The sequence below is a fragment of the Scophthalmus maximus genome, chromosome 7 (genome assembly GCF_022379125.1).
Source record: "Scophthalmus maximus strain ysfricsl-2021 chromosome 7, ASM2237912v1, whole genome shotgun sequence".
Classification (NCBI taxonomy): Eukaryota; Metazoa; Chordata; class Actinopteri; order Pleuronectiformes; family Scophthalmidae; genus Scophthalmus; species Scophthalmus maximus.
The window spans coordinates 11,711,849-11,726,425 of NC_061521.1; the positions used below are offsets into that span (position 1 = coordinate 11,711,849).

At 42.2% G+C, this 14,577-nt stretch overlaps 1 protein-coding gene across 18 annotated transcripts in view; it reads right to left on the reverse strand.

Moving 5' to 3' along the window:
• plekha5 (pleckstrin homology domain containing, family A member 5) overlaps window positions 1-14,577 on the reverse strand; it is a 71,291-nt gene that overhangs the window by 42,822 nt on the left and 13,892 nt on the right. The window contains exon 1 of one of the 18 annotated variants that reach the window (XM_035642334.2): window positions 1,421-1,658. The exons of the other annotated variants lie outside the window; for them this stretch is intronic. The gene's annotated coding sequence lies outside the window, so the exon portion shown is untranslated. Of the gene's footprint in view, window positions 1-1,420; window positions 1,659-14,577 lie in introns of those variants that run through there. 18 annotated transcript variants of the gene reach the window in all.

Below are 14,577 nucleotides of genomic sequence, written 5' to 3' on the forward strand. Positions count from 1 at the left end.
GTCACAGGGGAAAGTCAAAGCAAGCTGTTCAACCATCTGTGTATGTGCGGTGGAGAGTTTTTTTACCCATGATAACTGGATCACTGTTTGCCGTCTGTATCCAAATAAAACATTGTTACAAGATGAACTGAACGGGGTGGATACAGACATCAGTTCAGGTTTCCGAGTTGTGTTTTTCAACTGGGTTTTCTCAATGTACTCGGCATCCAATTTCAGACACGAACTCCCGAAAATGTCAGAAAGAATTCTGTGCGAACATTGAGTGAGTATGACGAATACAGCAGGAGATTGTCCGAGTCAGGCGCCTTCACAACTGCAGGAACATTTCTGTAACATTCTGTGGCGCCTGTGCGGAGCATGCAGGAGGCAGGACGTGATGACAATTCCACTGTGAAAAGCAGAGTTGTTGTTTACATCAACGTCATCAACACGCCCACTCGCTGGCCGTGGGGAGATTTCCCCTGCTGTAGTCTCACATGGGTTCACATGGGACATTTGACAGACAAATCTCCCTCGGGGGCTGGTAGGAAAAGTTCCAGAAGATTAGCAAAACAACATTTGCGTTCTCACAAACAGCCCTTCTGGAACATTTCAGGAAAATGTCTGAAAGCAGCTATTGTAAGTCATTCAGGGGGCAATCCTAGATGATTAAAAGGTAAATGTCACCATCATTGCTGAAGCCTCGAATATACATTGTCATGATGATTTCAAAATCACAAATGCCATAAATTTAAATTCCCCAAGTTTGTTTTTTTTTTTTTTTACACCTTGCTGTCCCATGGCTAAAAACATAGCACTTGTGAAATTGGTCACGATCAATTCAGCAGCTGAGCATTTGTTCTGAATGCAACTGTGGGCTGTGTTGTAATTTCCTTTTTATAAATTAGGGAGAACTGCCAAGCTCAGGCTTAATAGTGGAAAAATCCAAAGCAGCCCTTACACCAGTTCATCAGGCATTCAGAGGGAGTGGGGGAGACCTGACTACTGTTCCAAGAATCTGTTTAAGGGGAGGGGGGTGCGACCGTACCAAGGTCATACAAACTCTGTTTCATCTCAACCCAAAACTTAACTACTCCCCATTTTATGGCTGCACACCATTAGGCTTTATGACAAGTAAGGATAACATAGCGGGCAAGCTCAGATCTGTTGATGCTATCGCAGAAGAATGGTTTGGCTCGACCACTCCCGTCTGCCTGTCAGAGCTGAAAGCCTTGTAAAGTAACAATGCGCTGTGTGTGTGTGAAGGCAGGTACAGAGGCAGTCTAAACAACACCTGCACAACAATACAATGCAGCACAACAGCCTCGCAGTATGAAAAAAAGCTTATGTTGGATTTCTGTTTTGGACTGTACAGGTAAAAGGCAGAAAATGTTCAGTTGGAAGGTTGTGTCCAGTTAAGAGAAAAGAAAAGCAATCATACCTTAAACAGCATAATCTTCTTGTGTATCCAATGTGCAGTTCAGTACAAGGCAACTGGACCCAAAGGGTAGTCTACGGATGAAACTATAAGGTAAAAAAAAAAAAGCTTCCCCCTACATTGTACCAATTATCAATGAGCAACAGTTTCTTTACTGCAACGGCTTGCACTAAAGGCTTCGTCCAGTTCTCAGCTGACAGATGCCAAGGAGGCGAGGAGAAGCTTTCAGACTCATTAACTGCCCACGCAGCGTCGAAGACAGACAGGAAGAGAGAGGGAGCCGCTAAGTGTTCACATGTGTATCCACTCATCAGAGGATCCTCTTCTACCTGCCCACTCGCTCTCGTCTCTGGCCATTTCCTCTTCCGCCTACACTCCCACTCCCCGTTGTCACTCAAGGTGCAAGTTACAACCTGCTCGAGTTCTAAAGGAGCTGCAGGTATGTTGGCAGGAAGCAAACAGCAGCCCGGATGGTGACGAAGACGCCGGAATCGGAGCGTTTGCCGGGGCTCTGCGGGGGGAGGGGGGGGACTCTTTCCAGCTGAGTGATAGCAAAAGAATACTGCATGCATTAACACTTCCATTAAGGGCCCGTCGTTAGGGAGCCAGTGAGGGGCTGGGCTGAGATGGCCATCGTATTGGCTCCTTGGTGTGTGAGCGTCTGGGGTAGGAGGGGTTTCTCCTGCTCCAGTAATTATCTGTGTGTGTCAAATGAAGCTGAAAAACAACAATGGACTCCTAGGTGCCTGAGCAGTTTCATCCCGACACACAAGACCAAGATCTAGTCACTAGAGTCTAGTGACATCTTTGAATTGGAAATAACATTTTTTTCCCCACCAAGGACTTTGTGGAGGTCACAGTTTTAATGAATAATGAATTTATGCTGACTAAGTCACATGAATGCAAATACAGTCATTCTTATTTTGAAAGTGGATTGTGGATTGTGGGTGTGCAATGGCACAGCTTAGACTTCAGTCAGAGGACTTGGAGGTAATTGATAACATGTCAGGGCATTCCTCCAGGGAATATACTGTACCAGCCAAGACTGATGCGATCCAACATGTTCTCCAGGAACAGAGCAACGGAGAGAAACGGGGAGTGATTGACGGGAATTCAAAAATCTCAAGTCAGGTTTTTTTCAACTGCATTGATTACAAAGATGTGACCCCAAAGTACTTCTCTCATAAAAACTAAAATGACTGTGGTCACAAAGTGTCCCTCTGATGAATGGAAATGTCAGCTTGCATTACGTCATTTAAAAAATTGTTGATTTGTCTGACACAATGCTTCGCGTTGCACAGACCAGACTCTAAAGATGCCGTTAGGTCACAACCGCGCTCAAAGAGTTTTATCCATGCTCGTTTCCAACCGCATTTCAGGGAGGAGGTCATGAAAGGAAAATGTGTTTACAGCAAGAACAGAGCACACACTAATTAGAAATAGATCAAAAGGAACATGGTTCATTTTGCAGAAGCTAACAAAAAGGACCGGTCAATGGGGAAGTCAAACTCGAGATCCCCCAGGCTGCCAGGAAGTTAAGGAGAGCCGAATCCTCTGATGAAGTACCACACACCACCGACCATTATTGCATGAGCCGGGTACAAATCGCTGTGCTAATGGCACATTGGAAATCAATTGGCAGTATTTGGGATTAGTCTCATACGAGAGCAGATGTGTTAGTTGGAGGTACAGGCAATGTGAAGTCCTGGGATAGAAAGCAAGATGCTCACAACGATGACGAAGCAAAAGAGTGGTAGGAAGATAAGGTCTGCGGTTCAGTGAACCCAGGGGCCTTTCAGGCACAATGGCAGTGATGAGTGACATCAGAGGAGGTCAGCATGCGAACAGAGGGGTCGGACAGACTCGCTTCACTGCCCAGGCTGTTTTTTTTTGTGAGCCTTGGCAGCACTGACAGTCACAAATTCCTCCAAAGTTTACAAGTCAAAACACCAATAGGGATGCGTTCTAGCATGAGTCCTCAGCCGACCCAGCCCCCTCCCCTCCAACACAACTGAGCACTGCTTACTCACCAGCCTTCACTTTTGGTTTTTATTTCTCCCTCAAATTCAGTGGAGTCGCAGGGGGTCCCACCTGCAGTCATACTTCAGAAATATTTGTAGACGCTTTACATCTCAGATCACATAACTGACGGCATCAGCCTTTCAACTCTGTGTTCACAACAATGAGGCAACCAAACACAGAGGTAATCATTTGCTTTTGAATAATTTACAGTTCAACTGCTCAAGGTAAACAGTAAAACCTTTGGGTAAGCACAACATCAATCTGTGGGGCTTCAGTTTTGCAGAATGAGAAAAGTATGTGATACTCAAGCGAAAAGTCAAAAAGTTCTTGGAATCTGATCAGGTCATATGAATGGGAAGCTCTGGAACTAGCACAGCACATTCCTACGATGCTGTTATCACACCCTTATGACAAAGAAAGTTAATTGAGGCTTGATATTTTACAGTTTAACCATAAACTTTATTTCAAATAACTATGAATGAAAAGAAAACACAAAAACAACCGGATATACTTTATTTTTCACGTAAAAAGTAAACACATCTTTGCTAGATTGTATATTTTGTGAAATAAAAGTTTCCAATATCGACAAGCATATACACAGATGTCTGTAAAAGGCTCAGAAACCTTATAGATATGTTGCTAGAACCAATGCACGTTAACTTGAACATAGAGAAAGTATATCAGCATTTTTCCAACAGATGTCATCTGATAACCGTTTCAGAATTACACACTGATGTTAGTTAAATCTGAGTCAGTAGCTGATGTGAATGGGTTAACATGCACCACCTGACACACCTCCAAACATGGATTGAATGTAGACAGCATGTTGTCAGCTCTGGTGTACAGGTGTTTCTGTCAGAAATGGGAATTTTGAATCAACATTTAACCCACACTGAACTGACTCCCTGGAGGAATGGAGCAAGCGTGCCAAGATAAGGTCTGAAACCGAGCCTTTATTTAGTTAGTCACATTATTTTTCATAATTCTGAGGGAGTGCCAGTAGTGTGTGAGACTGTTCAAAGTGCAGTAGAGTGACTGTTCCCAGCCAGTTTGTGATGAATAAAGAAAAGGGGTTAACCTGTGAGATCAGTTTCAGATTGAACATACAGTACATTCAGTTGGCAGTTTATTAGGTACACATGGCTCACACTGCTGCGATAATTCCTACATTCAAGAAGGTTATAATTAGAGCCCGACTGATATGGTATATATCTGATATATATATCGATATTATTATTTTTGGTGGTATTTAGGTGTTTAGACTTCATGATAATTTGGGAGAATGTAGTTTGTTTTGCTATTTAACTCTCCCGCATTTTACAAAGGTGTTTTCTGTTACTAAACGGCCTTAATTTAAACTGGGTGCACCTAATAATTCAGTGGACCAGTCCAGTAGTCATGCATGTCTCCCAGATGACATGGATCAATGACAAAAACCACAGAAGTTTGATTCTAATTACAAAAGGAAAAGATTGGTCTTGGTCGTAGTTCTCAAGTCTCCTAAAAATGGTGAAAACTCACCACTGTTGCTCAAGACATTGCTGTTGCACAACCACGAACTGTATGTGCAAAAACATGTCCGAATGTATGCGAAAACAAGGCGTCTGATTGAAAACAGTAGTTAAACTACACAGAACATTGCACTTCCACTCACACTTCCTGCAGGCGTCACTCACTTTCATTTCCACTAATAAGTTGTGCACAGTGCATTTGAGGCTCAATGACCATATTAACTGTTTCTGTCTTTCGGGGCAAAGAGCCTGTTGTGAGTGGATGAGGTAGGCCAATAACAACACATCCATCCACATAAACAAGGGGCCTCCATAACCAACTGCCAACCCTGAAGTTACACAGCAGTGAAGAGGCACAATGCAACATGTATCATAGCTCGTTCCATTTGCCCATTTTCCTCCCGAGAAGACGTTTTAGTTTCAGTTTCATTGATTATGGAGAAGCCTCGAGATGCAGTTCAGCAAAAGAGATGAGACAAGAGATGAGATGAATGTTAAACTTTTCAGACTTGAGGTATAATGTATTGTCTGCATGTGATAAAATGCCGCTTTATTTCTCTCACAAGCGCTTGTTCTTCAAGAACTGAATGAAAACTGTCCATTCAACTTGAGTGAAGGACAACAACCCCATCTCAAACGCCCGGCCACAAAAAGACTGACGTTTTATGGCCCTCACTTATTTAAAGACCAGACTGATTGTCTGAATGAATATGAATGAGAACAAAGGGGTTGAATTGGTAAAGAATTTGAATTTGAATTGGCGAGTCATAGCCACAAAAATTGCTTCAACAGGTGCAGCTATATGACTAAGGGGGACAGAGGGAGAGCATTATTAGCCAAGAGTGTGTGTAAGGTGTTAAGGTTTCCAAACAGCTTCATAAGTACTGGGCACGATGGTTTCTATGATCGCTGTAGTACCACTCGGGCTGTTACAGATGCAGGCCTTCAACACTGGACCGACTAAGTCCAGTGTTGAAGGAGGCAGATGTGATGGCCCGAGATGTCCCGTTTTAAATAATAATCAATTACTCTGCAAAATCATTGCCACGTAAAAATAATTGTAAAAATTATGATAGTTGGAATAAAACACTTGATAACTTTCTTTAAATCCTGTGTGGCCTCTCTCTTTGTCTTTCTCATTGAGCTTGGCCCACTCACACAGAGAGAGAGGAATGTGGTAGTAGTATAGTAGCATAGTCTTGATCCACTACCAAACCTTCAGCAGTACTGAGCATGCTCAGTAGACCTGCCAGAGGGACGGCCAGGCTCCTGCTTTGGCCTACTTCTGATAAGACCAGTAATGTCATGGAAAGACTTTCTTTTGCAGTGTGTGTGTGTGTGTGTGTGTGTGTGTGTGTGTGTGTGTGTGTGTGTGTGTGTGTGTGTGTGTGTGTGCGTGTGCGTGTGTCAATCTGACAGAGAATGTGTGACAGGGAGGTCGGAGCAAAATCCAATATCATCAACCACAGCCGCAAACAAATTATACCACCCCTGGTGATGACTGTTATTGATCCATCTGTCATGCAGAACTTTAGGCAGAGATATGAACATACTAGAGAGTTGCAGGGAAAAGCCACAACCACAATTGCAGCTGAAGGAAAAAGACTTTCATTCCAGATCACCAGATATTGTGAGAATGACGGGCTTCAACCGACAATGTGATGGAAACGCAATAGAGGATCTGTTAAGCTCTAGTTCCTCTCAGGCAAAGATGGCTGCCGGGTATAAGCATAGATATGGGGCAGCACCGTCTCATTCAGACATCAGTCCAACTCGTTATAGACGAGATGACCAACGGAAGTGGGTCAAACGGGAGTAGTACATACTACGAGCTGTAGTTTGGTCTGGCCGTGCGAGGCTAAACGTGAGAGACACAGAGCGAGAAACGTCAGGAGACAGAGAGAGAAAGAACTGAGTGTGAGGGAGAGGAGGTTCATGTCAATGTGAGTGTATGACTTCAGAAAATGATCCATGGTGTCACACCCATACTACCTAGGTAGTATGGGTGTGACTAACTATCGATATCGATACATTGAGTCAATGATTAATGATCCAATATCATCAATGCAAAGTGAAAACATTGATTCATACCATCATCTTCAAGGGAAGCCTCAGGGAAGTACCACTGAAGGACATACTGTCTGTTGCTCCTATAGAGCTTTACATTTAATTTTTAATTAACTTTTTCGGTGCAGTGGACACTATGATGGAAGAAGACTGTACTGTATTTGCACTTGAAACTAAAGGCTAAGTGGTATAGTCCTCATCACTAAATATAAGTGAAGGTTTACACAAAAATTATGTCTTTATTTATTAAAAAATAATGGAAGTTAAAGTTTGGTTTTACTATCTATGTAAAGGTCAATATCTCTATAGTTGCATCTTTATTGTTTATGTTAATAATTGAAAAGTTATCAAGGGCTCTTTAATTTAACTAATATTTATTATTATTATTATTATTATTATTATTATTAATAATAATACTATTTACTTGCTTATTGTGAGTTTATATATATGCAACTGATTGTGTTAAATGGGTAAATGACATTGACTCGTGCCAGGCCCCTGAATCTAATCAAATCAATATGGTATTGTGACATGATTTTTGACATTTTTGCAAATACTGCATTGTTCTTCAAAAAAATGTCATCAAATATTGTGATTTACATCCCCATTATGTAGATTCATAATCAGGTAAAATATAACTGCAAAAGATTAGCCATTAATAAAACTTTACAGAAGTCAGACCTTCTTGTACAGACACAGAAAACTGATAGAAATACAAACTTGTGTGCAGACACAACAACAACAACAAACAAATCTGACATCACGCTGAATGTTGAATCCTACGACAAAGGGATTGGCTACAGCTGCAGAACTCTGAATTCTTCCTAATTCAAATCAACGGATGTACACGGATGTAGAGAAGCAGTGGTGACCTTGAAAAACACAATGACTCAAGACACGATTTCTCCACTCACAAGGAGACACGAGTTTCTTTGTTACGTGTATTTGATAAGCTGTAGTTCAGGTACAGTAGCTGTACCGGCATTTTTAGTGCAAGGTGCAGTTCGACTTTTGAGTATTGCTTATAAATAGAATTAAACTATTGGGCCTAAGAGGATCCCAAACAATGTCCCCCACTGAACTTTTCCCTAACCTGATTTGACATTCCATTATAACACCCTGTTAATCCATATTTGAAATGGGGGCAATCAATGCCGCTCTGAAACAACCACCGGGAATGTGCAGAGGAAAGCACAGCTGACAAATTGAGGGCAGCTCTCAGTGCAGGGCAGTCAGCTGAGTAGTGACTCAACCCAACGCCACTGTATCTTTCCTCCTGTCGCCTATCCTCACATTCCTCATTCAGATCAACACCCGAAATTTAACTGTGCAGCATAAAGTACACGTGAGGCTTGTTTTCCCCAATTTAATCTTCTCTTTGAAAGCAGACTCATCAGGGGGAAAGGCCAAATTTGTATCTGTTTTACAGGGAGTGTCTTCTCTTCGGTCAACCACAGCTGTTTTTGTACTGTAGGTGCAGCTGCATTACTCAAATCCTCGGAGAAAAAAAGGATAACAAACCGCTTCTGTCAGAGTTTAAATCCTGTTCCTTTGCAGCTCAGCACGCCTACAACCAGGCAGTCAAGTCCGGCGTATTCATAATAACCGTGGAAGGATAATTTTGTCTCACATCAACACGCTCCATTCAAATGTGTTTTTAGTGAATTTAGTGGGCTGCAGCTTCCTCCTGGTTACAGACCTCTGCAGCTGCATGTGTCAGGTGTAGAGTTATAAAGGGTCACAAAGGCAGTGCATCAACCTCTTGACAAGCACATCAATTATACGAATGGAGGGGATTTCTTGGAAAGACAGGAGAGAAAGACAGAGCAAATTGGGTGAATGGTTCAAGATACGGCAGTAATAATAGTACACTGAACTGCAAAAACAATATTAAAAACTGAGAATGCTGTCCGCTGTTTCTTTTAAGGCTAGGTGAAACACACACCTCACACACCTGCAAAAAGGATCCAACAAAAAAGGGTTTCTGCAGGAGCACGGGCGACATGCGTGAGGCCTTTTCTGTAAACATGGAGCTAGCAGCTGTGTGAGAAGCAGCGAGCCGTCCGACAGTGGGAAGAAATGTTCCCTCTTGGACGACACACTCCACTGTAAGCACCTCAAGCTGATTGTGAATACACTCAGTCATCCTCCTGCTTTTGGCAGAGTCAAGGCCTTTTATTTTCCAAGTGAAACATGCACTTAAGTGCCACTTAACCTGGATTGATGATGCAAAAACACACAAAAGTGGGGGCGGGCGGGGGGGAGAAAAAGGAAAACTGAAGTAACAAATAATGGGACACAGACACACAAATTCATGAATCCTTTTTCACTCACCTAAACAGAGGGATGCGCTGTCTAATTGCATAAGATCTATTCTAATTATAATTACAATGCAGAGATGCCAATGCGTTATGGCCGAAATCCAACACTGCCCTCTAGTGGCCACAGTTAAACTTGATTTCTACAGGACGCTCTAAAATGTGGCAAACGTTTGTCAACTACAGTATAATTATATAATTACATGTGTCCAAAGACAAACAAGTGACAGCGCTGCTGAAAATTCCATGACGATAACTCTGGGAGACTTTAGAAAGAGCACAATCTGTGAGATAAAATATCATATCTGACATGTTAAATTTGCTTTGCTCGTTTCATTGCAATGTGGGAATTTCAAAAGAGGGCTTATGTTTTTTTATGCGTCTTCCTGTTACCATGTCCTTATGCACATTACTGATAAGTAATTGCACACTTGCACCAACATGTACATTGTTTATTATTTAATTCCTTATATTTACATAGTTTTGCAGTTCTTAGATTTTTTTATATTTGTATTTTTTATGTTTATCTATCTATCTATCTATCCAGTATACAGTCCATGTGATGCTACTTTAGTGCCCTCTGCTGGGTAAAAGTCATAACTACACTTGCCTAGCAGAGCCTCTAATAGCGTGCAGGCCGACATCTGGTCTTAATGTCAATGCTTATTTCTCCCTTTCAACAGCAGAGTCAGCCATCCATCCCTGGAGCTGGAGACGGATGCAAAAGAAAAGCACTTTCTGGAGATGAGCAGCGGGAGTGCATGCAGGCATAAACAATTAGACCCACATCACGGCAGGGCCGGATGATCTCACTAAATTTCTGCACATTCATCAAAGAAAATCACAGAGAAAGAGATTTTGGAGCACAGCTGCTGGACTTTTTAAGACTCATCTATGTTAAGAAGACGAGCCTTATAGATAAAAAGGAATAAATCCAAGGCACAAATGGGCCTCTTTTTTTTTTTCTTCTCTCGACTCATTTTTTCCTTCATAAAAATATCCAATACCAACGCTACTTTCAGCCACGAGCGTGTCCACCCTAATCCAGATAAGTCCAAAAATCTTCTAGTCTTTTAATGTTATTTTTGTTGGATACAAAAGAAATGCTGTGCAGCATGAAATGCATCATACTATCTAGTCACCTAGTGACTATCTTTGTGAATTATGATAATAAGCACTATGCTTTACCTGATGTTAATGGTGGTATTTGAGGTGCTATTGTTGCATCAGACACACAAACTGCAGGCAAAACCCATCAGGGATTCTGAGTCCAACCTATGAAGTCCTATTATTATTTAATTTACACTATCTTACTTTAATACATTCTGAGCTGCCACAGAGGGAAATATGAATTACTTAGATGAAAGAATAGTAAAATCGTTAAAACTCAATAAGACCATGTCAGAAACTAAATCTTGTTCAAAGAATATTGTACGTTTAATTTTTTGAAAATAACTTCAGTCAAATGAGGAAACCTCAAAATAATTCAGATCAAAGCGCCTTTCATCTCCCTGCCGCACACAAAGATGTGCAACTCATTCTAATAATGGCTGCGCTGGAAGGAGAAAAACAACAGTACCGTAATAAGTCACAGAGACGGTGAGACACAAAGACACTCACTCAGCCTCAGAGTCAGTCAGTGTCACGCAACACTGCTTTGTCCAGCAGGTGAAGTTTCTGTGGGATCCCCATGTGTCCCCAGGCCAGTTTTAACAAGTGGCCTGTCCACCAAGTCCCAGTGTGCGCCCAGGTCTCCTTTTCGTCATCTGGTGGTAACCTCAAAGTGGGAATCTAGAGGGGGGGCATCCTTTCCACCTGCCTGAATCCCCCCGAGTTGCTGAACTCCAACAGGATCACTCAACTCCTCACCCAGTCCTGAAAAGTGATGCAAGCTACTATTTTTGGCACCTTCCATCCCTGATCTGGTTTCCGATGACAGCACAAAGGTTAACTATTTAATAAAGGTCTCTGCATTATCACTGGTCTCTCTCTCTCTCTCTCTCTCTCTCGCTCTCTACCCCATATTCCCACATACACATATCACCAAACAAAACCTGCAGCCGGTGTCACAATCCCACTTAGACACCACTGAGCGGGACAAAATAAATGGACGAACGCACCGTCTTTCACAGAGTGGAAAGTTAGCGCTCTTCAAACGGCATCCCACGGCAGAAAAACAACATTATCTCAGTGGGAGGCAACCGTCTGATGAGGCCATGGGAGTGATATCTGTAAACAACAGAGGGGGACGACGGGACAAACACACCGATGTTGCTCCCCAGGCCTCAGCCTCGCCGTGATGCGCTGTCACAAATGTAGAGTGCAAACTTTGTATGTGCGCTGCGACGCAGACACAGCCAGGCTTGAATTTGACCACCTCATTGTTGATAGATTCATTTCATCCGATAAAAACTAATGAAGTGCAGCGCAAGCACGCACTGCAGTTTGGGAACTAATCAAATCCCAAATAAGCACAATCAATGGATGCTTTGTCTGTTTTTGTTTTGTATGCCACTGCTGGTATTGTAAGAGAAAGGTGGGTCTCAGACAGAGCAAGAGAGACTATTCTCACATTCTGGATTTCTGCAGACATCTCGTGGGTGGGCGGGCGCGTGGGTGTTTTTCTGTTTTGCCTCCTGCTTTATTTTTTTGTATCATGCTGGTGAAGTTATGATTGCTGTTGTTTCTGTGTGTCGTGTTATGGTAGTTCCCAAATAAAAAAAAAAGAAAAAGTGGTTCTGTGCATTTCCAGAAGTAGAAGTAGATAAGAAAGAACATACACCGACAGCACCTACCGCCAGATACCTTCGCTTGGGGAACACTCTCCGTGTAAAAAAACATGTGAACGTGATAAGCAGACATCTTGCAGCATATTGTAGTATCTCATGTAGTTCTATGAAGGGTAAAGGTTGCTAATAGGGAGACACAACAACATCTGTTAAAGCACGGTCCAGTAATCCAAGCACAAATTCAGGGGACACAATCTGCAGACAGAACATAAAGTTGCTCCCAAACGCCCTGATTGAGACAAGCCTCATCGTTCGACAGGGTGGTAACTATAGGATCCACTCACAGAGCAGAGGTCTTTGGCCTTGCTCATCTCCATGAACCCTATAAGCTTTCTCTCATGACTATATGCTACCTCACTGTTTTCCTAAGTTACATATTATTTGAATATATTTGTATATGTTTATACTTGTTAAATTATTATTCTCTTGTTGACTGTTGTCTGATTTGTGTGAAGGCACCGACGGGATTCATTTCGTTGTACGCTGTTCAATGAATATAGAATAATTATATTCTAAAAAAAGAAAAGGAATCACTTGTCAAGTACCAAACCTAAAACACAAGGCAGCTTTACATACCAATGTTCTTCATGAAGCCGAACAGAATGCTTCCTTAAAAAATTACTTTTTTCAACTCAGTTGGAATAAGAAAAGAGGAACGGAAGGAAATCTTTGTGACGGTAAATTCACAAACGCTGCATCACACAAACGTTTGAAAATATCAACCAGTGGAGTCGCCCCCTGCTGGTCATTCCAGAGAATACAGGTTTCAGGCACTAAGTCCATTTTATATACAGTCTACGGATATACCACATTAGTATGTACAATCGGTCTGCCAACAAAACACTGTGAATATTAAAATGATGTTTGAATATTGGTGCAATCATGTGGAGCAATGCTGTATAATCTCAATATCTCCATGACTACTGCACCTTTGATATGGGTGGTGACTGCTGAAGATTACATAAAAACCACAGTCAGATGAAGCAACGGGCTCTACCCCAACACCATCACACCCGATGTTTGTGATGGTGTTTGCAAAGGATTAATATCACTCGAAGGCACGTCGCGGATTGAAACTCCTGGCTAGACAGTTGTTAAGCGGGAACATTGGCCAATTTGCGAGTGGAGGTCTGTTGTTGATTTGTTATGATCCCCCCACGTCTGCTCCACTGCTGCTCCGTGCACGTGCTTCTTCTCTGGCAGTGACCACGCTACAATAGTCCCGCGTTAGTTACACTAGTCTCTAAAGTGTTGTCCATTAACAGGCAGGTCACATCACATAAAGTCAAAGTGTTGATGCAGAAGTTAAGAAATCCTTATTAAAAAAAACAAAATATTCCTTTAAGTTCCTGTTGTCTGTCTGTCTGGAGGTAAGGAATACGTCAGTGATTCATAATGTGTAGGGCTGGGGTTCGTAATGAATGTACAATTATCAAGAGCTACTGAGGATTAGCAACCAATGCCCAAATCCTTCTTGCACTGAAGTGACTAAGTGCAGGTGGATTTTGTCAGTTTTAAAAAGTGTGGAGTGTCACAATGAGATGTGGGAGTATGTGAATGAGAAAGCTTGCCGTATTCATACATACCTCTCTCCTCTTTGCCTGAGGCAAGCTCTCGACATGAGTCCATAAGTGCCTCATTACTAGAATGACTGTGTTAACATGGCTGCTGCTGCTGGGCTTTAACTGCAGACGAGTTCATGCTCCAACAGGAACAATAATGTAACAAAGGTGTCATTGTGGCTCTTTTGAGTCACGGTGCGGACAGCACCGGCGGTTGCCTCCGAGGTCGGATCCAGCAGGTTTCAGGTGCGCCGTCATCACAGGGTCAGGAAGAAACACAAACAACCAAATAAAGGTGAACAGATATTGGAGTCTGTGTCTTCCCGACATGGACCCTTTTGCCCACTATTAAAATTCTGTCTGGTGTTACTCTTTCCCTCCATGAAAGAAACAAATGAGCTTATCAGAGTCGCTGTGGACAGGGCTTCAAAAACTAGTGACAGTACAAAGGTAAGTTACTATCAGTGGATGCTGAATTCATCCAAAATGGTCCCATATTCAAAAAACTAGAGCCCGGCAGATTTTGGGGGGCTGATGCCAATACTGATATCAGGGAGTCCAAAAAAAATCAACAAAGAAAAATGATAATAATTGGCAACGATTCCTAAGATGTTGTTATCTAACCCATATGGCAAAGAAAGATAACTGGGGCTTGGTATTTTACAGTTAACACAAAACACAAAGTTAATTTAAACAGATGGAAATGACTAGTGACACAAGCAGCAGTGCTCAGAGCCGCAGCTGACTGCTCTCCTCGGGTATTCATGTGCACAACACTCTTGACTCTTCACTTTTGTAAGATGAGTGTTGTAATAACTCCTTTCAGAAGCGTTTTATTAAACATGGGATTCAAGTCCTTTGTTTGTTTTGAGGGGAAATATCAAAGTAAAT